This window comes from Phocoena phocoena, chromosome 6 (assembly GCF_963924675.1).
Source record: "Phocoena phocoena chromosome 6, mPhoPho1.1, whole genome shotgun sequence".
NCBI classification, from domain to species: domain Eukaryota; kingdom Metazoa; phylum Chordata; class Mammalia; order Artiodactyla; family Phocoenidae; genus Phocoena; species Phocoena phocoena.
Genome location: NC_089224.1, coordinates 52,101,362 through 52,126,231, shown reverse-complemented (window position 1 = coordinate 52,126,231; position 24,870 = coordinate 52,101,362).

The window sequence follows — 24,870 nt, the reverse complement described above, 5'->3', positions numbered from 1 at the left end:
TCAATTTTTCTCTGGAGCTCTTAGCATTCCATGGAAGGGCCTCAGGGTCATGAAGGAGAGAGACTGGGGATACTCCACTCTTGCTTCAACTACAGGAAGCCTGTTTTTTACCTTTTTTTTTTTTTATAAAGCTAAACATCCTCAGTATGATTTTATTTGAAGAAATAATTTTATTATTAAAGATAACAGAATCACTCCTGGGTATATATCTGGAGAAAACCATAATTCGAAAAGATACACGCACCCCAATGTTCACTGTAGCACTACTTACAATAGCCAGCACATGGAAGCAAGCTAAATGTCCATCGACAGAGGAGTGGATAAAGAAGGTGTGGTACATATATACAATGGAGTATTACTCAGCCATAAAAAGAATGAAATTATGCAGCAACACGGGCATACTAAGTGAAGTAAGTCAGACAGAGAGAGACAAATATGATATGTATCGCTTATATGTGGAATCTTAAAAAAAAATGATACAAATGAACTTATTTACAAAAGAAACAGACTCACAGACTTCGAAACCAAACTTATGGTTACCAAAGTGGGAAGGTGGGGAGGCGGGGATAAATTAGGAGTTTGGGATTAACAAATACACACTACTCTACATAAAATAGGTAACCAACAAGGCCCTACTGTAGAGCACAGGGAACTCTACTCAATATTCTGTAATAACCTATATGGGAAAAGAATCTGTAAAAGAATAGATATATGTATAACTGAATCATTTTGCTGTACATCTGAAACTAAACAAAACATTGTAAATCAACTATACTCTAAAATAAAATAAAAAAATAAATAGGATATAAGGATATATTGTAAAAAAATAAAATAATAACAGAAAAGCACTGCACTGCACTCTTCTGTAGTCTTCATCACAGTTGTTATTATTTGCTTCCTTCCCACCACCTAACTTAGTGCAACCATTATCAGAAGACAATAATACAATTTTAGAAACCGTACCTGAAGCCAAGTGTTCGCATACTATCTTCTCACCCAAATGTCCTTCTTCGTTGTAATAAGATAAAAGCATCATGAAACTTCCACTGAACAATTGCAAGAGAACAAATGAATACAAAAAGACCCTATAGGTTTAAGATTACATGTGCTCAGGGGACAGTGGAAACCAAAGAAAGTCCAATACAAGTCTTCTCAAACGTACTGTTATAGATTGGGGTATGGTTAATTAGCTCTTCATTATAAAAACCACTTATATCTATTTGTAATTAGAAGATTAATTAACTTTTCCTCTTTCCCCTTGTGACTTTTCAACCAAGAATAAGTAAAAATTCTAGCTAAGATTAAAAGAAGATGTGTCAGAGACCGCTACTTGCCTGCCAAAAAACCATTCTCTCCTTATGAACAAACACCAGTTTTATTAAAGGAGTAAATGGGCCCATTCAAATATATATCTAAACTCCCTCGCAGGTAAAGAATATCATGTGAGAGCATTACGACTGATGAGATGTGAGTACAAATGATAGAGAGGGACTCCCAGAAAATCTCTTAAAGCAAGGTTTCACACACTTATTGTGTCCTTTACTCACCCAGTTTACCCTATCTGAACATGAACATGATGGCTGGCATTCCAGCAGTCATCTTGCTAACACGAAAATAAGAGTTACACACTATGGATAGTGGAGCACAAAGCTAGAAAGCCCTAAGTCTTTGATGGCATCAGGGAGCTACCGTATCACCCTGAGTACCGATCCCCAATGTATTTTACATGAGAGAAGAATAACCCCCTAAATATCTTCAAGTCACTTTTGTTGTTGTTGTCGTCTCGCTTTTTCACTTCTGTTACTAGCAACCAAAGAGAATTCACAGCTTAAATAGTAGGTCAGCCAAAGTACTATAAACGAAGCTAAGCTTAAGAGTATTTCCTATGTAACAGGAAGCATTATTTGCCAGAAATCTGCCCAAGAAAACTTGTTCGAGGGAGATTTCCTGCCTTTTTTATGTTTTTCCAGATCTGAAACTTTTGGAAAGCTTATATGAACAGTAGAGTACGTGGGCAGTTATCCAAAGAGAATTGTTTTATGTTTGCCCAGCACTGTACAATGAACAGTGTTTGATATGATTTGTCAACGATTCTATATTTCTAAGAGTCAACTCAATGAAAGAAAGTTAAATTTCAAACCATTTTCAAGAGGAGCTTATTTTATATGAACAGGCCATTTAGGGCACACTACTAACTGAGATCATTTTCAGACTTGTCATATGACTGTAACATTAAATGACATTCATACCTACCACCTCTTTGCTTGGCCTTTGTATCAGTTCTCTTAGGCAATATAGACTAAAAAGCATAAAACCACCAAGTCTCCATTAGGGCTCCCCAAAGCTATGCCCAAACATAGGAAGTGTGTATCGAACACATTTGTATATGTGTCAGGTATAGAAAACAGCAAACTGAAACAGAGTGTGTCGTTCGAAGTCCTGAAGTTGACTAATGAGCTGGGTGGGAAACAGCACTGAGCATGTTTCCTTCCAGCTTTTGCAAGACAGAGGCAAGCAGCCAGGCTCACGAAATCCGCTCAGCCAGGCACTGGGCAAAAAGAAAGAGATCAATTGGGATTTTGGAGGCACTCAGACAGAGCCATCAGTAGATGCAGTGGCAAGCTAGAGTTCCAGAGCGTGGCCATCAAACCCTGGGAGCAGTCTACCCCACAGATCCTCAGTGGGGACCCCAAATATGGGGTCCTGTGACCTCTACACCAATAGTGTCCAGTGATGCTGATGGACACATAAAAGGTTGTAATTCACCTGGCAGCATTCATAATTTCCACAGGACTCTATACTTACATAACGAGATAAAGATGTACAGTATAGCCTATTAGTTAACCAAGGAGAGTGAGGCTTCAGAAGATTAAGTAAGTTGCCCCCAACACATAGCTCGTAAGTGACAGACCCAGTACTCACACTCGAGGCTATCTGCCTCCAGAACCCATGCTTGTAACTCCTGGGCCACGTCAGCTCTCTGAGAGGAAGACCTTCCCAAAGTTGGTGGCCAAAGGCCCTTACTAAAGAGTCATAACTAAAGCAAGGATCCTGCAACTTCTATGAGAAGGTTGGTTTTAACCTATAGACAGTGTTTAACTTCCTTGAGCTTATGGGAAAATTGAAAGTAGTTCATGGATTCCCCCATATTCACCTTCATGAAACTACAAAGAATTTAAAGATTCTAATTTGGACAACAATGAATCTGGAAAAATTTACAGGGGATGCAGGGGGAGGTGCAGTACGGTGAGTCACTAGTCACAGAGGTACCAAATCATACCTCTACTTTTCTAACTATGGCTTCCTCTAGTCTCCAAAATCTGTGCTTCCGCATATCCTGAGGCATAAAGTCCAAATTTTAGTATATAGCCACAACTGCCCTAAGAAAGCAACAAAATACGTTGAATACCTTGGTTGGAGTCTAAAACCCTCAGGACATCTTCTAACCAAAGTCTCCATATATCCACTGGAGAAGTCACCAGAAAACTCAGTCTTCCTGGAACACAAGGACACTGTTACACACCACTGCTCTGCATCACTTCCTACCACCATCCAAAATGCCCTTCCCCTGTTTCCTGCACGGCAAAATATTACCTGTCCTTAAAGCCCAATTCAAATACCAACTCCTTCTAGTTTTCCTCAGGCCAGATGCCCTTACTTCACCGCTTCACTGCCCAAATTGAATTGGTCCAAGAGAAGTGATTGGCCTCTGCACTTTAACTAGGTCTCTGTTTAACACTGTAGCATTGTTGATTCATTTTGCTTAAGTGTGTCCATGAGCCAAGTACTGTAACTTATTCATATATGAATCTCCAGAATCTTGAAAGGGCCTGATATACAGTGGACAGTTAGTCAAGACAGAAAGCATGGATAGATTATAGTGATGTTTTCAATAGAAATTAAGTAAACAAAACCAGATTTTAGCTTACGATGATTTGAATGTTTTCCTGGGCTTGTCAGACCTTCTCAAAATAAAATATTTTGCAAAATTCTAATGATAGAATTCTAGTATAAATCAAAAGGTCATTCTACATACAAAACTAAAAGTTGCATTCATTTTCTTTAGTAGTTTCACTCTTTCTTTAGTAGCTTCCTCTAAATGTCTACCATTCCTGTAAAGTTTAGGGTCTTTGTTTATGAGACACCTTCATTATCCATCGTAAATCATCAATTCATTATGCATAAGACTGGAAAGTTCCTGAGCAAAAATTCTGAACAAGTTTTTCAATTCCAGTCACACTCTAACATCTCTAATAATTAACATTTATTGAACAATTATATTGTGTTGACATTTTTCTAAGCACTTTTCATGTATTTATTCACTTCATCATCTAGGAGCTGAGACAAGGTCCAAGCAAGCATTACACACAGTGAAAAGAAAGGAGTAAGATTCTACCAGGTAGACGTAGCCAAGGGGGCGTACCTTCAAGATGGCGGAGGAGTAAGATGTGGTGATCACCTTCCTCCCCACAAATACATCAAAACTACATCTACATGTGGGAACAACTCCTACAGAACACCTACTGAACACTGGCAGAAGGGCTCAGACTTCCCAAAAGATGCCCTCAGGTGACATACACGCAGAGGTGGGGCCAAATCCAAACCTTAACCCCAGGAGCTGTGCGAACAAAGAAGAGAAAGGGAGGGACATCCCTGGTGGCGCAGTGGTTAAGAATCCACCTGCCAGTGCAGGGGACACAAGTTCCAGCCCTGGTCCAGGAAGATCCCACATGCCACGGAGCAACAAAGCCCATGTGCCACAACTACTGAGCCTGCGCTCTAGAACCCGCAAGCCACAACTACTGAGCCCAAGTGCCACAGCTACTGAAGCCTGTGTGCCTAGAGCCTGTGCTCTGCAACAAGAGAAGCCACCCAGTGAGAAGCCTGGGAACCGCAACGAAGAGTAGCCCCCGCTCGCCGCAACTAGAGAAAAGCCCGTGCGCAGCGACAAAGACCCAAGGCAGCCAGAAATATAAATAAATAAACAAATAAATAAATAAATAAATGAATAAAAAGAGAAAGGGAAATTTCCCCATGCAGCCCCAGGAGCAGCGGATTAAATCTCCACAATCAACTTGATGCACCCTGCACCTCTGGTATACCTGAATAGACAACGAATCATCACAAAATTGAGCAACTTTGAGTTGGCTTTGGGAACAACTGTAGACTTAGGGTTTGCTTTCTGCGTCTAATTCGTTTCTGGTTTCATGTTTATCTTAATTTAGTATTTAGACCTTATTATCTTTGGTAGATTTATTGACTTGGTTGCTCTCTACCTTTTTTTATTATATATATTTACCTTTTTCCCTTTTTTGTGAGTGTGAGTGTGCATGTGCATGGTTCTTTGTGTGATTTTCCCAGTATAGCTTTGCTTTTGCCATTTGTCCCTAGGGTTCTGACTGTCCGGTTTTATTTTTCTATTTTTTTAGTATAGTTTTGTGTTTGTTATCATTGTTGGATTTGTTTTTTGCTTTGGTTGCTCTCTTCTTTCTCTCTCTCTCTTTTTTTTTTTACTTTTTTTATTTTTAATAATTTTTCTCTATTTTAACAACTTTATTTTATTTATTTTTCTTTCTTTCTTTCTTTTTCTTTCTCCCTTTTATTCTGAGCCATGTGGCTGACAGGGTCTTTGTCCTCTAGCCAGGTGTCAGGCCTGAGCCTCTGAGTGGGAGAGCCCAGTTCAGTACATTGGTCCACCAGAGACCTCCCAGCCCCACATAATATCAAACAGCAAAAGCTCTCCCAGAGATCCCCGTCTCAACACTAAGACCCAGCTCCACACAACAACCAGCAAACTACAGTGCTAGACACCCTATGCCAAACAACGAGCAAGATAGGAATACAAAACCACCCATTAGCAGAGAGATTGCCTAAAATCATAATAAGGTCACAGACACCCAAAATACACCATCAGACGGGGTCCTGCCCACCAGAAAGACAAGATCCAGTGTCATCCACCTGAACACAAGCACTAGTCCCCTCCAAAAGGAAGCCTGCAAAACCCACTGAACCAACCTTACCCACTGTGAGCAGACACCAAAAACAATGGGAACTATGAACATGCAGCCTGTGAAATGGAGACACAAACACAGTAAGTTAAGCAAAATGAGAAGACATAGAAATACACAGCAGATGAAGGGCCAAGGTTAAAACCCACAAGATCAAACAAAGGAAGAGGAAGTAGGAGTCTACCTGAAAAAGAATTCAGAGTAATGATAGTAAAGATGATCCAAAATCGTGGAAATAGAATGGAGAAAGAATGGAGAAAATACAAGAAACGTTTAACAAGGACCTATAAGAACTAAAGAGCAAACAAACAATGATGAACAGCACAATAAATGAAATTAAAAATTCTCTAGAAGGAATCAAGAGCAGAATAACTGAGACAGAAGAATGGACAAGTGACCTGGAAGATAAAATAGTGGAAATAACTACTGCAGAGCAGAATAAAGAAAAAAGAATGAAAAGAATTGAGGACAGTCTCAGAGACCTCTGAGACAACATTAAACGCATCAACATTCAAATTATAGGGGGTCCCAGAAGAAGAAGAGAAAAAGAAAGGGACTCATATTTGAAGAGATTATAGTTGCAAACTTCCCTAATACGGGGAAGGAAATAGCCAATCAAGTCCAGGAAGTGCAGAGACTCCCATACAGGATAAATCCAAGGAGAAACACGCTAACACACATATTAATCAAACTATCAAAAATTAAATACAAAGAAAAAGTATTAAAAGCAGCAAGAGAAAACAACAAATAACATACAAGGGAATCCCCATAAGGTTAAGAGCTGATCTTTCGGCATAAACTCTGAAAGCCAGAGGGAGTGGCAGGACATATTTAAAGTGATGAAAGGGAAAAACCCACAACCAAGATTATTCTGTCCAGCAAGGATCTCATTCAGATTCGAAGGAGAAATTAAAACCTTTACAGACAAGCAAAAGCTAAGAGAATTCAGCACCACCAAACCAGTTCTACAACAAATGCTAAAGGAACTTCTCTAGGCAGGAAGTTCTACAACAAATACTAAAGGAACTTCTCTAGGCACGAAATACAAGAGAAGGGAAAGACTTACAATAACAAACCCAAAACAATTAAGAAAATGGTAATAGGAACATACATATTGATAACTACTTTAAATGTAAATGGATTAAATGCTCCAACCAAAGGATATAGACTGGCTGAATGCATACAAAAACAAGACCCATACATATGCTGTCTACCAGAGACCAACTTCAGACCTAGGGACACATACAGACTGAAAGTGCAGAGATAGAAAAAGATGTTCCATGCAAATAGAAATCAAAAGAAATCTGGAGTAGCAATTCTCATACCAGACAAAATAGACTTTAAAATAAAGACTATTACAAGAGACAAAGAAGGACACTACATAATGATCATGGGATCAACCCAAGAAGAAGATATAACAATTGTAAATATTTATGCACCCAACATAGGAGCACCTCAATACATAAGACAAAAGCTAACAGCCATAAAAGGGGAAATCGACAGTAACACAATCATAGTAGGGGCCTTTAACACTCTACTTTCACCAATGGACAGATGATCCAAAATGAAAATAAATAAGGAAACACAAGCTTTAAATGACACATTAAACAAGATGGACTTAATCGATATTTATAGGACATTCAATCCCAAAACAGCAGATTACACTTTATTCTCAAGTGCTCATGGAACATTCGCCAGGATAGATTTTGGGTCGCAAATCAAGCCTTCGTAAATTTAAGAAAATTGAAATCGTATCAAGTATCTTTTCTGACCAAAACGCTATGAGACTAGATATCAATTACAGGAAAAAAACTGTAAAAAATACAAACACATGGAGGCTAAACAATATGTTACTGAATAACCAACAGATCAGTGAAGAAATCAAAGAGGAAATCAAAAAATACCTAGAAACAAATGACAATGAGAACACGATGATCCAAAACCTATGGCAGGCAGTAAAAGGAGCTCTCAGAGGGAAGTTTATAGCAATACAATCCTACCTGAAGAAGAAACACCTCAAATAAACATCCTAAACTTACACCTAAAGCAATTAGAGAAAGAAGAACAAAAAAACCTCAGTTAGCAGAAGGAAAGAAATCATAAAGATCAAATCAGAAATAAATGAAAAACAAATGAAGGAAATGATAGCAAAGATCAATGAAACTAAAAGCTGGTTCTTTGAGAAGATAAACAAAATTGATAAACCATTAGCCAGACTCATCGAGAAAAAAAGGGAGAAGACTCAAATCAACAGAATTAGAAATGAAAAAGGAGAAGTAACAACTGACACCGCAGAAATGCAAAGGATCATGAGAGATTACTACATGGAACTATATGCCAATAAAATGGACAACCTGGAAAAAATGCACAAATTCATAGAAAAGCACAACCTTCCGAGACTGAATCAGGAAGAATTAGAAAATATAAACAGACCAATCACAAGCACTGAAATTGAGACTGTGATTAAAAATCTTCCAACAAACAAAAGCCCAGGACTAGACGGCTTCACAGGCGAATTCGATCAAACATTTAGAGAAGAGCTAACACCTATCCTTCTCAAACTCTTGCAAAATATAGCAGAGGGAGGAACACTCCCAAACTCATTCTACGAGGCCACCATCGCTCTGATACCAAAACTAGACAAAGATGTCCCAAAGAAAGAAAACTACAGGCCAATATCACTGATGAACATAGATGCAAAAATCCTCAACAAAATGCTACCAAACAGAATCCAACAGCACATTAAAAGGATCATACACTATGATCAAGTGGGGTTTATCCCATGAATGCAAGGATTCTTCAATATACACAAATCTCTCAATGTGATAAACCATATTAACAAACTGAAGGAGAAAAACCATATGATCATCTCGATAGATGCAGAGAAAGCTTTCGACAAGATTCAACACCCTTTTATGATAAAAGCCCTCCAGAAAGTAGGCATAGAGGGAACTTACCTCAACATAAGAAAGGCCATGTATGACAAACCCACAGCCAACATCATTCTCAATGGTGAAAAACTGAAAGCATTTTCACTAAGATCAGGAACAAGACAAGGTTGCCCACTTTCACCACTATTATCCCACACAGTTTTGGAACTTCTAGCCATGGCAATCAAAGAAGAAAAATAAAAGGAACCCAAATCGGAAAAGAAGAAGTAAAAGTGTCACTGTTTGCAGATGACATGATACTATACATAGAGAATCCTAAAGATGCTACCAGAAAACTAGTAGAGCTAATCAATGAATTTGGTACAGTAGCAGGATACAAAATTAATGCACGAAATCTCTTTCATTCCTATACACTAATGGTGAAAAATCTGAAAGAGAAATTAAGGAAACACTCCCATTTACCATCACAACAAAAAGAATAAAATACCTAGGGATAAACCTGCCTAAGGAGACAAAAGACCTGTATGCAGAACACTTTAAGACACTGATGAAAGAAATTAAAGATGATACAAACAGATGGAGAGACATACCATGTCCTTGGATTGGAAGAATCAACATTGTGAAAATGAATATACTACCCATAGCAATCTACAGATTCAGTGAAATCCCTATCAAACTACCAATGGCATTTTTCACAGAACTAGAACAAAATATTTCACAATTTGTATGGAAACACAAAAGAACCCAAATAGCCAAAACAATCTTGAGAGAGAAAAACGGAGCTGGAGGACTCAGGCTCCCTGACTTCAGACTATACTACAAAGCTACAACAATCAAGACAGTATGGTACTAGAACGAAAACAGAAATATAGATAAATGGAACAGGATAGAAAGCCCAGAGATCAACCCATGCATATATGGTCACCTTATCTTTGATAAAGGAGGTAAGAATATACAATGGAGAAAAGACAGCCTCTTCAATAAGTGCTGCTAGGAAAACTGGACAGCTACATGTAAAAGAATGAAATTAGAACACTCCCTAACACCATACACAAAAATAAACTCAGAATGGATTAAAGATCTAAATGTAAGGCCAGACACTATAAAACTCTTAGAGGAAAACATAGGCAGAACTCTCCATGACATAAATCACAGCAAGATCCTTTTTGACCCACCTCCTAGAGAAATGGAAATAAAAACAAAAATAAACAAATGGGACCTAATGAAACTTAAAAGCTTTTGCACAGCAAAGGAAACCATAAACAAGATGAAAAGACAACCCTCAGAATGGGAGAAAATATTTGCAAAGGAAGCAACTGACAAAGGATTAATCTCCAAAATATACAAGTAGCACAAGCAGCTCAATTACAAAAAAACAAACCCAATTCAAAAATGGGCAGAAGACCTAAAAAGACATTTCTGCAAAGAAGATATACAGATTGCCAACAAACACATGAAAGGATGCTCAACATCACTAATCATTAGAGAAATGCAAATCAAAACTATAATGAGGTATCACCTCACACCAGTCAGAATGGCCATCATCAAAAAATCTACAAACAATAAATGCTGGAGATGATGTGGGGAAAAGGGGAACCTCTTGCACTGTTGGTGGGAATGTAAATTGATACAGCCACTATGGAGAACAGTATGGAGGTTCCTCGAAAAACTAAAAATAGAACTACCATACGACCCAGCAATCCCACTACTGGGCATATACCGTGAGAAAACCATAATTCAAAAAGAGTCATGTACCAAAATGTTCATTGCAGCTCTATTTACAAATAGCCCGGAGATGGAAACAACCTAAGTGTCCATCATCAGATGAATGGATAAAGAAGATGTGGCACATATATACAATGGAATATTACTCAGCCATAAAAAGAAACGAAATTGAGCTCTCTGTAATGAGATGGATGGACCTAGAGTCTGTCATACAGAGTGAAGGAAGTCAGAAAGAGAAAGACAAATACAGTATGCTAACACAAATATATGGAATTTAAGAAAAAAAATGTCATGAAGAACCATGGGGTAAGACAGGAATAAAGACACAGACCTACTAGAGAATGGACCTGAGGATATGGGGAGGGGGAAGGGTAAGCTGTGACAAAGCGAGAGAAAGGCATGGACATATATACACTACCAAACGTAAGGTAGATAGCTAGTGGGAAGAAGCCGCATAGCACAGGGAGATCAACTCAGTGCTTTGTGACCGCCTGGAGGGGTGGGATAGGGAGGGTGGGAGGGAGGGAGACGCAAGAGGGAAGAGATATGGGAACATATGTATATGTATAACTGATTCACTTTGTTATAAAGCAGAAACTAACACACCATTGTAAAGCAATTATGTTCCAATAAAGATGTAAAAAAAAAAATTATAAAGTTAAAGTACAAAAAAAAAAAAAGAGGCATGTACCACAATGTTCATTGCAGCTCTATTTACAATAGCCAGGACATGGAAGCAACCTAACTGTCCATCAACAGGTGAATGGATAAAGAAGGTGTGGCACATATATACAATGGAATATTACTCAGCCATAAAAAGAAACAAAATTGAGTTATTTGCAGTGAGGTGGATGGATCTAGAGACTGTCATAGAGTGAAATAAGTGAGAAAGAGAAAAGCAAATACCATATGCTAACACACATATATGGAATCTAAAAAAACAAAACAAAACAAAATGGTTCTGAAGAACCTAGGGGAAGGACAGTAATAAAGACACAGACATAGAGAATGGACTTGAGGACACAGCGTGGGGGGAGGGTAAGCTGGGACAAAGTGAGAGAGTGGCATGGACATATATACACTACCAAATGTAAAATAGATAGCTAGTGGGAAGCAGCCGCATAGCACAGGGAGATCAGCTCGGTGCTTTGTGTCCACCTAGAGGGGTGGGATACGGAGGGTGGGAGGGAGACGCAAGAGGGAGGAGATATGGGGATGTATGTATATGTATAGCTGATTCACTTTGTTAGACAGCAGAAACTAACACACCATTGTAAAGCAATTATACTCCAGTAAAGATGTTAAAAAAAAATTACCGCAAAAAAAAAAAAAAAAGACGTAGCCAAGAGTTTCAGCTCCAAGGCCCTCAAAAATTCAGCTGTAATAGTAAGATTATCTGAATTCTTTATGTATTATGTTTATCACTTAGAAAGAGGTACTGAAATATTTACAGATTATGATATGATAGCTGAGGTTTCTGGCAAAATAATGCAGTTGCTGGGGGATATGGAAATAGAAAACAATAGCAACGTGAGCAGTCATCAGTTGATACTGGTTATAGCTGAGTGATGGTATAGGTACCACTCTTTAGTTTTGCATACATTGAAAAATTCCATTATGAAGAGTCTTTTTTTAAAGAAGAACTCGCTTGAACTCTAATCGTAACAACAATGCAATTAATAGTGCCTGGCCTCTCTAAGGCTGGTGCCCTACCCTGACCGTGTCTCGGCACCTTCTGTTTCTCCTACAGCAGTCTTCATAAGGTGTAGTTATTTTGTTTGCTTGATTTTAGTCTATCTCTCACTGAGCTTTAAGTTCAGAAAGAGAAACAGCTCTAATCTACTACCGAATATTCAGCATCTAGCCCAAGGCCTCTGCTGAGTGGGAGCTAAGACAGTATTTGGAAAGGAAAGAAGGAAGGAAGGAAGGGAAGAAAACCATACTAGCACCCCAGAAGGCACTTAATATGTCATTTACTATCTTATTTCATTTCATTCCAACCAGCCCATGAGAAAAACAGCCATTAGAAAAGATATATACATGCCTCGCTCTAGGTCATGAGCTGAGAAGTAGCAGGACCAGGATTTGGAAATGACCTGGATCTGCTCGGCAGGACTGAGAACACAGGCATGAGCCGCCACGGCACTCCAGACACACCTGTTGAGCACAAAGATGATTTCGGCTCACAGAGGGTGAGAATTGAATCTCGACTCAACAAACAGCTAATATGAAAGCAGGCCTGGCATATTGAAATCAGTCCTAAGTTAGTCTTTCTATTATTGAGTTTACTGTTTAATGAACTCACTTGGAAAACACATCTCCTGGATGGCCCTCCCTGGTATACGATATCTACCAGCAAATCGAAAAATCTGCCTGATGCCCAGACCAAATATTGGGTAAATCACTGCCCCAAATATGTACTGAATATAGATTTGACTTAATGCCAATGAGTTTCTGAAGATACAGTACAAATGTTACATAAGGAACGAACTGCAAAAAAAAAAAAGGAGCAAAGCAGAAACCCTACAATCAGGATAGAGTTATAGTAAAATAAGGTCAGGCAGACCTCGACTTAAATGTTGCCGTTCAGTTATGGAGAAGCTCTGGGAAAGTGACTTACCTTCCTTGAGTCTGTTTCCTGAGCGTGAGAGAACTTACGTAATGAGCGTAATGAGAACTTCTAAAGTTCTCATGGGTATGTAAGGTAGTTTTAGATGCGGATTGAATTTATCCTCTTACCTTTTTCTGCCCGCGTTGGTTTCAGCGTATGGGGCACGTTTGCCTGGCCAGCTGAAGATCTTTGGTGTAAACAATAATCTAGCTACTCCTCTTCAAATACAACTCTGACCTTCAGGTGTTTGAACTGATTGGTCAAGAGATACTCTGGTGTGAGGCTCATTTATTCCAACAAAAGGGTCTCCATCGAGGTTTCCCTGGTGGCGCAGTGGTTGGGGGTCCGCCTGCTGATGTGGGGGACGCGGGTTCATGTCCTGGCCCGGGAGGATCCCGCGTGCCGCGGAGCTGCTGGGCCCGTGAACCATGGCCGCTGAGCCTGCGCGTCCGGAGCCTGTGCTCCACAACGGGAGGGGCCACGGCAGTGAGAGGCCCGCGTACCGCCAAAAAAAAAAAAAAAAAGTCTCCATCATCCTTAGTACAGATGTGTCTCCTTGTAACTTCTAACTTGTAGTCCTCGTTGTGCTCATCTGAACCTAACATAAGTGGTCACGTCACTCTTCCACGTGACTGAACGTCAATATTTGACAGTGGAGAGTGACCCGGTGCTTCCAGGTAATCCTTCCAGATAAAATAGCAGTGCCATCAACCTCAGTTTTCCTCGATGATTATTATGCCTACACTGTTTCATAGTAACTCTTTAGAATGAAGTATGGTTTTCTAAAAACTCAAGGATGACACAGCTACATCTCAGCAATGAGACTAGAAACTTGGTCAACCATTAATGTGCAGGCTTCTTGTAACACAGGTGTGCAATTCTGCCTTTTCAAAAAAAAAAAGCAGCTCAGATGATGGAGGAGGCTTCCTGGGAGATGAGGTGTCCATCAGTGTGTGTGAGGCTTTTTGTTTGAGCTAGTCAACCAGTTCAGAGAGATGAAGGAGTCACCCCAGAAGGTTTCCTCAACCTATCCTGATAAGGATAAGTTTAACATCCCCTAAACGACTCTTGATGTTACTCCAGAAAGGAACCTAAGGAATGATTCTCCCTTCCTTGCTTGTGTTTTTTAATTGGAAGACTGGGATCTATTGCTTGAGCAGGATATAACCATACCAAATTAGACTATGCTGGCTGGAATAAGAAGCATATACATTTTAAAGCAAATAAATGGTTTTAAAGCATGACACAAATTAAGCAATGTGAATAATCACCATCAAGCTTTCGTCATCATTTGGGATCCATCTGGGGAAAATGACAGAGGAAAGGAGCTTCCCTCCACAGAAGAAGCCCTAACAGGCTCAGGCTGAGTCTGGAACAGGGATTCTCAACTCTGATTACAGTGGATTCACCTGAGGAGCTTTTAAAACTAGCCAGGCCCACTCCCACATGAGATTCTAATGTGCAGTTAGGGTGGAAAATCACTGGCCTAAAAGGAAAATGGTGGCCTGTGAATGCTGGGGTCACCAGGGGACTTGGGAACCCCTCCGAGGTAGGGTCACCAGTCTCGGCAGAGAGCAGCTAATTCTGCCCATTATCCAAGTGTCTTGGTCCCCTGAGCCTCTTGTCTCCTCAGGTGAATGAAACCCTGGTGGCCCCAGGTGACCATGCTTGTCACCACTTGGTATGGACTCCAAGCAGGGCAACGTCATTCTCTCTGCTTGTTTCCCCTGCATCCTTCTTTGGCTTCTAGATTTCCTCAGAGGCAGCCGTAGGACACAACGCTAATGGGGAGATACAGGCAGCTGTGGTAATAACGCCTCCCACCATCACAGACCTCCTTCACAGTCATCCCTCGCCTAGGACTGGTCTCAGGTGTAGCTAGAGCAGCCTGATAATAGCAATCACACTGATGATTTATGAAGTATCTGCTAGGAGGCACGGAGCTAGAAGCTTTCCATATATCATTTCTGAAAAAGGATACTATCTTCACTCTGTAGATGGGGATATTGATGTTCAGAGTGATTAGGCAACTTGACCCAAACACACATGGCTGGGACTCAAATCTACCTGGCTCTTTCCAGGACACACTGCCCGTCTTTAAATCTTGCCCCCTGCAGCTTCTTATCCGCATCCTCAAATTACATGAAGTCCAACCCATGAGAAAACGAAAAGGCCTCTGGGAAAGTGGAGACTGTGGGGCAGAGAGAGCGGTGAAGACTCAGTGCCTGTGGAAAGGAGGCACTACTGACGGTGACAAGGAAAGGAGGAAGGGACAGGACGAGGGCAGAGGGAGGGATGAGCTGGGACACTTGTGAGAAGCAGAAGCTGCAGGGCACCAGCCGCTGAGGAGGGAAGGAGAGGGGAAGAGAGAGGGCCCGTCTCAAGAGGCCAGATAAGGCCAAGGTACGTTAACATGTATAAACTGCACTTTGTTTTCTCCCCTTAGGACCTGCTCCTTCTTTGGCACCTGCCAAGCAAAACTCACTTAACTCTTACCAGATTTAGCCAAATCTTGGGAAGGCCAGTAAGTCAAAGGCAGTGAACTGATGTCCGGTTTGAGAATATCCACGTCAGAAACCTGGTCAGAACATGGTGAGGGGGAATGGGTAGGGAGGAATGTGGGAGCGCGTTTGGGGACCAAAAGTGTTGTAAGTAAGGGGAAAAAAAAAATAAACAGAAGTTAAATTTTACTCTGTGCTGACCAGGATTCCACTCTTGTGACCCTATAGCTGGAGAAAAGCCCTTTGTCCCATGGCCGCCAAATGCAGGGCCAGCTGCTACCGTTCAAATTAAGCCAAGTGGTGAAAAATCTGTTGGTTTGTGCATGCGACGTTGGTTCCTTAGATTGGGTTGGTCCTTCCCTGCTCTCCTCCTCTCTTCTCCAGGCCAGGGGAGATGGTGCAGACACAGGACCTCCCTGGAGACCCAGGCTGCACGCTGCGTTCTCAGGCCCCTCCTTCGGCTTAATCAAAAGCCACCTGCAGGAAACTGGTGGTCAGATGGACTTTCCCACAATCCTCAGTTAGCATGACGTCAGGTCAGAAGGTTGCCCTGGAAGCCAATAAAAACAGAGCCAGACACATTTTCCCTGGGGGACTGATGTCCAGACGGGTTTCTCAGCTTAGCTGCTGCCCACACATCCATGCTGTTGTGCCAAGGCCGGGGGTTGGTTTTCTAATCTTCCCGAAGGTAGACAGGCTGGTTCCCTCAGCAGAGACTCAGAGCGAGGGTAACTGTGGGAATCAGGGAAGGGGAAACCTCTTCCTTGACACCCTCCCTGTCCCTGTCGGACAAAGAGGGGAAAAGGAATATACTATGAGGCGAAAATGATGCCTGAGGAAGGAGCACTGGAGGAGTAAAGCTGGAATATGGTGCTAATCAGACAGGAGTCTGAGATTTTTAAGTAACCGAAGTCTAATTCATGCATTTTGAAACTCCACATGACAAGTCTTTTGGGAGCACTGAGGACGGCCTCAGTCCACAGGGCCGTCCATAAATTCAGCTATAGAAAGACTGAGAGAAACAAGCTATCCAAAACTGCTAACAACAATGGCTAGCACCCTTTCTGGCCCATGTGTTACGTATCAGGCACTGTGACGGGAGATGCTCGAGCATGATCTCGTTTAATCCTCCACAGCAACCATTAAAGGTAGGTCTTATTGTTCCCATTTTCCTGAGGGTAAATTTTAAATGAGGAAACTGAGGCCTCAAGACTTTTAGTGATTCCCCCACAAACTTTCGCTCTGTGCCAAGCACTTGTCATACCTTACCTCGTTTACTTCTGTTGAACTGGAGCTGCCCTCAGATTCCAGTTAAACAGGAAATGCTGCAAAGGCACTAGAAGCCCCGCCCTGCGCCAAGGAAGGAGAACCTGTAGGAAGGAGAAAGCCGGTTTTTCTTCCTCTTGTGCCTCCAGTGCAAATCATGGTGCTGGCACCTGGTTGTTGCCAATAAAGTTTTTGAAGAGAATGAAAATGATCACCTGGGCCCCAGCTTAAAGGTGAATTTTATTCCACAACTTGGAAACCAAGAAGCCTGCAAAACTGATGCCCAAGGATCAAAAGCATGTATCTAGTGCCAGGTTATATGAGATTAATAAGTGTTTCCTAAATGAGTGGATGAAGAAATGAATGATTTCGCACTCAAAAGTGTGGCAGGGCAAGGCTGGGCTACATTCCTATACCCATTCCTACCTGATTTTCCATGTTCGTAGTTTTCCATGTATGTATTGCCGTGTCTGTGTGCCTCTCTTTGGCTTAGAAAAATCAGGCCTGAAGACAAAGCTCAGCAATGTGAAATTAAGGCTCTTAGCCATGCCTTATTGAAAAATCACAGTAATGATTTTTTTTAATCCCATGATATATTTTACCCTCTTATCTATATTTATTTCTTCCAGTAAACAAAAAAATTTAAACAAACCCAAGGAAGCTTCTAGATTCTTCTTCCCCTTTTGCAGGAAAGACAGTTCTTCAGACATACTTTCTTTAAAAATAAAGTGCATCTAATTGACCACATTCAAGACTTAGAGTTCTCTATTTGTGGACGATTCTGAAAATAGAAGCATCTGACATAATATCAGGGCTTTAGAGCTGAAGCATCTGTCCAGACTCACAGACTGGTATTTCAAAATATTGAGGTAGTCTCCAGCATGGCTGTGATGAATTCTGTCAGGAAAAGGCGGCCATTTTCATTCTTGAACCCTCCACCTGGCTTTGCCTCACTGTTGACTTCCGGACCTGCCCGCAGCACTATGTGCGGGCCTGTGCAGGGCCACGCACCATCAATGGAATCCACTGTTTCCCAGCGGGGCACCTGCATGGCAACCTCAAACAATGAGGCCATACCATAAGCCCCTCCTCTCTCCTCAGGGCACCCAGCGTGAAAGAAAACTTGCTGAGGGAGGCCTGGAAGCCCACTTGCATCATAATTAGACTGCTTGGCCGACAGTAAACCACCGACATCTCCAGGTGAACGCGAGAAACTACTTCCCAATTTTAGGTACCTGCAAAGCTATGGGCCAAGACAGTGTTAGCGCGGGACTTGAGCTCTCTCCTCTTGCCTCTGAATGAATGTTAGGAGTGAAGACTGAGGAACACTGCCAGGTGCCCTAACTCTGCCTCTGACTTCCAGTTTGGTTTGGTTTTCACAAGGGTACATGCACCTTTAAGCCATCCTCAGATCTGTGAGCTCATCAAGAGTGGGACCCCATAACACATAACCTGGACCAGATCTTAGCCGGAGCTGCAAAACACTGTATTCCACGCTACAAAAAGTCTCCTCTGAGGAGGTGATAGTGCTATTATGACAATAAATATGGTTCAATTTAAAAATGCTTATGACAATAAAAATCGTTCACTTTGAAAAGGTTTTACTCTTTCAATATCTTTTGTTGATTTATTTGAATTTAAAAGACATAACGCAAAGGTAACGATCGTGGCTTTTGCAGTCAGGCATACCTGGGTTCTAATCTTGGGTCCACCACATCAAGGATGCGTGAATTTGGAGTAAAATGCTTAATCTCTGAATTCCTTTTTTTGTCATCTGACAAATGGGGATATTGACAGCTAGAATATTACTGAGAATTAAATTAAATATAGTATGTAAAATATTTAGCACAGGCCCTGAACCACAGTAGTAGGTCCTTAATAAATGATCACTATTACTCTATTGTTTTAATATAAGCCCAATGATAAATTAGTAAAGAATATGATGGTAGGGTAACATTTTGAATGACACTGAGTTTCCAATGTCCACCTTCACCAAAACTTAATGAGGTTTATAATTTTGCAATTAAAATTGATGACAAGCTATCCTCACATAAATCCTGGAAAACAGAGAAGGTCAATGATTGCTTTAATCCGATTAAAGTTGCTTTAGTTCCGATTTGAGGGTAAGAGAATTCTAAGATCTTCAAGTTCTATACTATTCAAAAAAAGATAAGCAAACGATTTCATCAGACCAAATTGTAAGACACATGTTAAGCAAGTCATTGGAGGATATTTAAATCTATCATTTCCACTGTTTGTTTGAACAAGTCGCCTCACCTCTGTGCCTCAGCTTTCTCGTCGGTAAAACAGGAATAGGATTAACTAAGATAATAGAAGTAAAATACTTGGCCCAGGTCCTGACTCAATAATCATTCAACAAATGTAAACTATGCCCACTCTTGTGTTACTGCCAACAAAGCCCTTTCCCTCTTATTTGAAAGTCTCCTGCACTCTGTCATCCTGTTATGTACCTCTGTCACTGTTCGGGGTAAATCTTGATATTGTTGATTTGGTGATGATTTGTAACATGTGCTATCAGACTTATTTCTCCACACAAACCTCCTTAAAACTGGATGGAGGGGCTTCCCTGGTGGCGCAGTGATTGAAAATCTGCCTGCTAATGCAGAGGACACGGGTTCGAGCCCCGCTCCGGGAGGATCCCACATGCCGCGGAGCAGCTGGGCCCGTAAGCCGCAACTCCTGAGCCTGCGCGTCCGGAGCCCGTGCTCCGCAACAAGAGAGGCCGCGATAGTGCGAGGCCCGCGCACCGCGATGAAGAGTGGCCCCCGCTTGCCACAATTAGAGAAAGCCCTCGCACAGAAACGAAGACCCAATACAGCAAAAATTAATTAATTAATTCCTACCCCTAACATCTAAAAAAAAAAAACCAAAAACTGGATGGAGAATGTGCCCTGAGAGTTCTCACTGGAGGGGCAGCCAGTGGAAACAGGGCTCCAGAACCAGAAAATCAGAAGGGGAAATCACTGAACCTGGAGCAACCCATGTGGCTTTCATTAGCACCAGGTAACATACTCACAATTTAATAAGTACTCCCAGTGAGGACATAAGCTAGAGCAGAACCCAGTTTTGATTTCAAGCTACTCAGGCAAGAGGTCAAGGAGAAAATTAATACAATCTCTACCAGACCTAACGGGTTTCTCTTCTCGTGGACGAGAGATCATTCCAGGGCTACACCTTTTATCCCAAGCCTTAAAATAAATCTGGGTCTTTTCTGCTTAAGGAATTTATATGCAGTTTTACAAGGAGATAAAAGTTAAATGTAGCTATATGTTTAGCTGACTAATCAAAATAAGAGTAGATAAAATCAGAACTTCTCTGAAAAACTGAAGGTACATATATGTTGTGTTTATGAAGAACCCACAAATATATCCGAAAAAGTCAAGAATATTTAAGAATCCTTTCTTTCATCTCTACTGTATTCCATCTATTCTAATTAGTTAATCAGTTAAAGGCTAGCTATAACCTTGACTATCATGGAGCTGGATCTAAAATGGAACATGTACAAAAAGTTTTCTGTGATCTTAGTCCTTTCTTATGACCTACAAGTGATATTTACATTTTTTTGTTTATATCTTTATTTTTTCCTTAATTTGATTCTTGCTTTTCCTAGGCTGTGCCTCACACATTAAAATATTTGCATTCATTAAAAGTCATTAATTATATTCTAGTTCGTGTATGGACTTTCTTCCAAATGAAGGAAGCAAAGGACACTACGATTTCCTTTCCTTTCCTCTGCCTGTGTCAGCTATAAGATATGAAGAAAAATTAATTAGGCTTAACCCTTGACTTCTCACTATGTGTGTTTTTCTGAAAGCTTCTCTGAAATGGAAAAGAATGTTTATGTGTACAAATAGGCCAGGATATTTTTTAATCTATGTTATTTTTATTTAATCTGAACACTAATTTGGAACTGATTACTTTGCTAGATTATGAAACAACCCAAACAATATTTCACAAATAAAAGTTCACAGTGAAATTAACGGGCAAGCCACATATATGCCCGTGGACTCCTGCTTCTGCACATTCTTGAAATTCCAGTTTACATTTAGTTTTGCCTGGAATTTTATTTAAGTATTCTGGATATTTTGGTTTAGTATGGCAAACATTAGGTTGTTCGGGTATTTGTGTTTTTACAAATTAGACAAGGAACTGCAGTATAAATGGATTTGGGGCTGAAATTTCTTTTAAAATATTTTAATTTGAATTTCTCATCATAATGAAGTTCCATCAGTGCCACTCCTCTTATATGTTTCTCTGGATAGGTGTAAAGCCACTTTATTTTTGTACTAACAAAGAGAATTTTGATTCTGGAACAGTAAAAATGTGAGAAACAGTAATTGGGAAAAACATATACGATCAGGACAGGGTGGATTTGACTCACCTTCTAAGTCTCTCTTTCTGAGGAAAGTGTCTTTTCCCTGTGTACCATGAAAGGTACTGGGCGGCTGCTGGAGGGTGCTGGGCATGGATCCAGGGCAGCCCTGGGCTCATTTGCATCCACGGTCACACTAATGGGGGTGGGGAAAGCGCTGAGGGGGCTTCTGGGAGACAGAACATCCCCCAGCTGTTGTTGTTAAATGTGGACACACCCTTCAGGTTGCCAATCCCCACGGTCCCCATTTGTTAACTCTGCCTGTTAACCCAGTTATGCTACCTGCCCTGCCCCCCTGCCCTCAAGCTGTGACCATCTGCATTTTTGACCCCCGCAGCAATAAATTGCATATGGCAAAGACTTCTTCATATAATCCACCCAGAGAGGAATCATTTATTGTTAAAAAATAACAGTGGTGAGAACTTCTTGGAAAATGTAAGTTTCCCACCGCTACTCTGCCCTCCATCTATCCTTCAGGCCCTTACGTGGACTACTTTGGTCACATTAAAATCCAGTAGCCCAGAGTACCCCAGAGGGGGGCATTTTGTTGACATGGAGGAAAGGACCATTTTAGAATAAGAAACACCATGAGGATCACTGAAGTTTCCAACCCTGAACAGAAAGAGCAATTTTGGACAACCCAAGGATGGTTTGGGGGCATTTGGGACTGGGTGAGCAGGGAGTGAAGGGAGAACCAAGAAGAGGGGAATTCCACAGAGGGAGGTGGCCTGGAAGGAAAGAACAGAACGTTTGCTTCCTTTCCTGTGGGAGCAGCTACGCTGTCCTGTAAAGACTTTGTGAGGCTCCTCCGTATGAAGTCTGGAAAGCTGCATATCTCAGGCTTATCCAATCTCTCCCAGCCCATTGCAGATTTCACCTCCTTATCCAGTCCCCACCTTAAGAGGAAAGAATGGAGTGTCATGTGAGCGGAGCACAGATGCCAGCTGTCAGCTTGTCCAAGGAGGGAAGAGAGTCAGATGCTGCACTCTTGCCTGGGGCTTCCTCTGCCCCCAAGGTCCTCTGTTCAGTTCTCGTGACTTTTCTCTATTTGAGAAAACTTCTATTCCTTGCAAATTCTTGTGTCTCCTATAAAATAAAGCTACTTAGAAAATTAACAGACTTAAGAAATCAATGCTTTTCTTCCCTCACAAAGAAAGGAAAGTATTGACATCACCTGAAGGGAACTTCTAGAAGCTAAGATGAGGTCATGTACAGACGTGCAGTTTCCATTCAAGAAATGGTCTCTTGGAAGGACTCTGTTGGAATATCTATCAGTAGAGACTTGCTGGCTGCCACAGAATTAAAACTAAAAGGGAAAGAAGTAATGTTCTCCAACCAGCAGCAATTCAATTATTTCAATAACACACACAACACACACACACACACACACACACACACGCACACAAAACCAATTGCTAATGAAAATAACTCATATCTTCATGTCCTCACTCTAAAAGAAACGAATCCATTCATTTCTGACTAATGTGTCACACTGCCCAATGATGAAGCCAATAATAATAATGATAATAGTAATAATAAGTAACACATTTCCAGCACTGAAAGCTTTACACGCACAATCTCATTCATTCTCTCAACAGCCTAATGAGACACTCTCACTAATATCTAATTTTACAGACAAGGGAACTGAGGCAAAGAAAGTTTATGTAACTGGCTATACAGCTGGCCATTCCCAGCATTTGGAAGCAGCCAGTTTAACTCTAGAGCAGGGACTTGAAGTAATTGTTGTGTACACTTCCTCACTGCTGTCTCTGATCCATGCCAACAAAGCCAAACATTTTCATCAGGGCAAAAAGTCGCTCTATACGTAAAAATTTTATTTCAATTATAATATTCTTAAAACTACTTCCCAGGACATTTCTCAATCTTCTAAAAAATCCAATTACCATCTCATCTTGGAGCCGTCCAGGATTCTCCATTTTTTTTCAGTAGATAGCGGTCAACTGATTTCCATGCAACTCTACACACAGCAATGTAAACCCACTGTATCAGGGCGGTTTGGGGAGGTGAAAGGGACCCGAGTCATGAATTAGAGGTGGTGGGATCAGGCAGTCGGATCGTTTCAGCAAGTCTTTGATTGGGATGGTCAAATTCCAGGCATTTTTATCTCTTTTCAATGAAGCTTGCATTAGTTTTGCTTCATTTGTGCACAGCACTCAGGTGGATCGCAAAACCCTTTAAGCTCATTCCTTTTCAATTAGCTATTTTTGAACTCCAGCTGACTCCGTTCAGAATTGCTGTATTCAAGGAGTCTGGATTTGGGACCCCATCCTCAGTTTCAGCTCGCGTCCCACCTCCCTGTGCATAAGGAACATCGACCCTGCTCGCACTGAAAAGTAGCACCGCTCCTTGGAAACCTAAGATGCTGCTCCTTTTCAGGCATTGGAAGAAAGAAATTCTTCTCCTCCAGTACTCGCAAAACCACTAAACCCACAGCCGAAGGGTGACCCCGGGACTTACCTTTTCTGTTGAGTGTGTGTGTTTGAGGCCCTTGTGGTTTTTCAGTCGAGGAGACCACAGTCCAGTCATCCCGGGCACACGTTACATCTTCACCTCATTGCTGAAAGGCCTTTCTCAGAGAGTGGGGGGCTGAAATTCTAGATCTGCACTTGCATTTCTACTGTCATTGTTTAGAGAGCTTGGGAGGACTACACGTAGTAGGAATTGCAAGAAGGGTTTAAACATACACACGTGCCCAGTGCAATCGGAAGTACCGAACTGAAATAGTAACCATCCCAGATGCTGAGAAATTAAACCCATGCTACAAAATTCCCAGATGGAAGGACCAAGATCCACTTCCAAGATATACTGACCCCAACGCTAACGTAGGAAGAGCGGCGGGAAGAGGTGGAGGAGGAGGAAAATAAAACATGAGGCCAGAGTCTGTAGCATAGCTCATTTTATTGTTTAAACAGTTTTTGCATAGGAAATATATCTGCTTCCAGTAATTGACTGCAGTATGAGCAGCTGCTAGCAGTATAGGCTGGATATAACAGTAACAATCACATTAAGTCAAGCTTGATTTACACCAGTTTAAAACTTGTGGCAATTGAGTTCATTTGCAACCCACAAAAAGTACCCAAAGAACATTATCCTCCAACCGGGCACAATAAAACCTTCGCTAACATTCTGGCCCAGTCTGGGGTTGATCCCAGAGGTCTGAACGCCAGAAATTAAGTAACTGTCATATAATACCTCCTACTGCTAAAGGTTTGTTACACGGAGACTGTGCATGTGCCTCCTTTTTGAAAAAATTTAATTAAAACACAAGGTTCTGTATTTATGGCCCACGAGGACAAAAATGCCAAAAGTTTTAAAATGGATCAACCCTGGTGTGTAGCTAGCAAGCAATAACTGACTACTCGTCACCTACAGTTGTACTAAATGTATCTAAAGAAACACACAGTCCTACAAAAGTTGTTCTCAGAGAAATATCATTGAGGTGAGGGCACCTCTT